The 3,265-nt window shown below is 32.8% G+C and overlaps 1 pseudogene; it reads right to left on the bottom strand.

Annotated features, from left to right (window-relative positions):
* Nucleotides 1-10: 10 nt before the first annotated feature.
* LOC127114261 (beta-galactosidase 7-like) lies at nucleotides 11-2,152 on the bottom strand (annotated as a pseudogene).
* Between the last annotated feature and the right edge of the window lie 1,113 nt (nucleotides 2,153-3,265).

Here is a 3,265-nt window from a genome sequence, read left to right as displayed (position 1 = left end):
CAATTTGGATTTGTGAAATTACTTGTCCACTTTGGCATGATAGTTCGAGTTGTGCGCCTTCATATACATTAGCACACACTTTGCGGATGGACTTCCACAATTATGTGTTGCACTTTTCCTTTACATATTTTCCCCGATAATCGCACGTGTCACTGCATCCATTTTTAGCTGTAACCCAAGAAGCCCAATAACGACCAATGCTATGTCCATTCACCCAAGCATGTCCTTTACCTAGGCCTTGGAAGTCCACCACGATAGGGTTTGTTCCAAAGGGGCTTTAAACTCTGCCTATACCAAGTCATAGGTTTTCCAATAGGAATATGAGGTGAATTAGTGTTCCATGATACACTGAGATGTTGTTGCGAATCATATAAACGTTTCCTCTCACCATTCAAACCAACCTTATAAGACCAAAGGTTGGTTGACAAATCCATAGTAACATTATTTTTCCAATCAATTGAACAGGGCCACCTGATATGCCTGTTTTTATCTCGTCAAACCATGCACCATAGTTTGCAAGCCCGACAGTGGCACTAAGCAAAGTTATAATGTTTGTTCCATTCTTCAAAGAAACTTTCTTTTCATAAGTGAATTTATTTCCCCATTGGCTAAATTGGTATCCTATATACCTCCTATTAACATAACCATGAAGTGTATGCCCCATAGTGTTCACACTGAGAGTTGCATTGCTCCAAATTGAAGTGTCATTGATATCAACACTAGTCATGTACCATAAATAGTCACTAGCATCCAAGGTTAGTTCCTTCTGCTCCAAGAGCTGATGTGCTTTAATATTCCCTTTCCATTCATGGTGTCTTTCTTTGGCTCCATTTTCCATTCCCAAGTGAGTTCATTAGAACTATTATCACCACTCTTTTTCACCATTATTGAGGTCTGACTATTAACTTTTGCCGTATTGAAATTTCTTTGTTGCATCCATCAAGAATGGTGACGGACCAGGCAGGAACAAAGTATTTACCATCATTTTGTAAGTCAATATTTGCATCTTTGTTAGTGTCATTATTGCTCAGGAAACAAAATCTTGCGCCTGTGGAATTGCGTATGTTGTAAGTGTGATTCCATTGCCAAGATCCTTGTCATTTACTGATATATAATTTGTAAGAACATTTTCACCCAATTTAATTGCTGCATGAAGTTGCTTAAGATGTCCCCATTTTGGTTGATTCAAATTCCCATACTCATCAATCGGTGCATCATAGTCATAAGATGTTGTTATATATGGTCCACCTGATGTGCGGCCAAAGTTGGTTCCTCCATGGTACATGTAGTAATTGTTTAATACACCTCCATTTTGGAAAAAGCGTGCAACTGAGAAAGCTGAATCTTCAGCACTTCTATGGGGAACCCTTTCACCCCATTTTTGGAACCAACCAATCCAATTTTCAGTGAACATTTTAGGACTTTTTGGGTTATTAGGTTTAAAATTATGACAGTAGTATCCATTGCAAGTATTGATGATAGGTTGGGGAGCATCACCTTGCTGACACATGATCCATGGAACCCCAATATTTTGTGCTAGAGCCATTTGAGCACACCATTTAACGTATTCCTTCCCGGCATCTTTGTAATTCCACATGATATCTCCATATTCATTCTCAATTTGAGCTAGAACAATGGGACCTCCTTGTGATGCAAACAGATTTGCTTCTTTTGCCACATTCACGATCTTTGTGGTGAAAATCTGCATTTCTTTCTTGTAAACCTCATTATTTGTTCTTAGCTCGATCCCAGGAATATTGTGAAGCCACAATGGGAATCCTCCGTAGTTCCATTCCGCACATGCATAAGGACCAATCCTCATAATGGCATATAGTCCAGCTTCTTGGATAAGCTTGAAAAATTTGACAAAATCCAAATTTCCTGAGAAATTATATTCACGTTGAACAGGTTCGTGACGATCCCAAAATATATAAGTTTCAATGGCATCAAGGCCACCATCTTTGGCCTTTTGAATAAGGTCGGGCCACATCTCCACAGTGCTTCTTGGATAATGGATTGCACCTGAAAAAATAAGACGTCTTTCTCCATTGATAATTAGAGCTTTTGAATCATAAGTAACCTCTATGGCAAAACACGAGTGCAACATAATCATACTCATTAAGAGAATGCTATAACAAGATAACAAACCCATTTTGAACATGTATGATTCTTCCGTCTTTTTATTGAAATATTATAATTGAGAAAATGAATTATATAGGAAAATGTAGTTTGGTTGTTCCCCAAAAATAGTGTTGAACTATCTAATCAATATTCTAAATTAGATTTCTCTTCATAAAAAGTATGTTATATGTGTTGGTCACAAGAAAAAAAAGACACCCAAGGAGTGAGTAAGAACTCGTCAAATACAACCTATATGTTCTAAAAATCTTCAAATATTTAACTTTGTTTATCCAAATACAATTATTAATTTTTAATTTAAGTAATGGAAATAATGAATGAAACAAAAAAATCTTCAACCAAAGTGTACATAAAACTACGGAATAACAAAATTATGCTTGTCGCATATATCTAAATTAGCATATTTAAATTTGCTATTATAATAATTTATATATAGTAAAAGAGATATAATTCCAAAATATTGATTACAAATTATTCAGGGTTAGTTGATGGTTTAGGATAAGATAAATACAAATATAAGATGAATGAACGGTATAAAACACGAGAAGATCTAATTATATCATGTATTTTATATAGACAAAAAAAAGTTTGCTAACATAATCTATTTGATATGTATATGACAATATCGAATCTAATCCTCCACATAAAAAATAACTCTTTAAATGACTTATAATTTTGATTTTACTTTCACACAAAAAAACAGTAGTTGTCTCCTTATATCAAATTATTATTTTTATTAAAATATTTTATTATATAAATAAAAAAGATATATTGAAATTTAAAGTAATAAACTTTTTTTTAAAATTATTTTTATCAATCTCTTAACGTTAAACATGCAAAGTGAAGCAAATTGTGTCTTATATTAAAAATTAAATACCTTACTATTTGTTATATGCTTATTAATTCTTTATAAATGTTCATATTAGAAACTATTTTACTGCCCCGATTATTAAAAAATTATGAATCTGCCATTGATAACTTATACCATTCAATTATATATTTTAGTTATACGAACAAAAATATTTTATTATTATATATTTTAAATTATATTTTGCAATGGTTAATATATAGTAAAAAAATTATATTATGATGGTTTCATACTCGACCCGTACTTGAAAATATGATT

Source organism: Lathyrus oleraceus, unplaced genomic scaffold (genome assembly GCF_024323335.1).
Source record: "Lathyrus oleraceus cultivar Zhongwan6 unplaced genomic scaffold, CAAS_Psat_ZW6_1.0 chrUn0475, whole genome shotgun sequence".
NCBI classification, from domain to species: Eukaryota; Viridiplantae; Streptophyta; class Magnoliopsida; order Fabales; family Fabaceae; genus Lathyrus; species Lathyrus oleraceus.
This window is presented reverse-complemented; position numbering and strand designations above follow the sequence as displayed.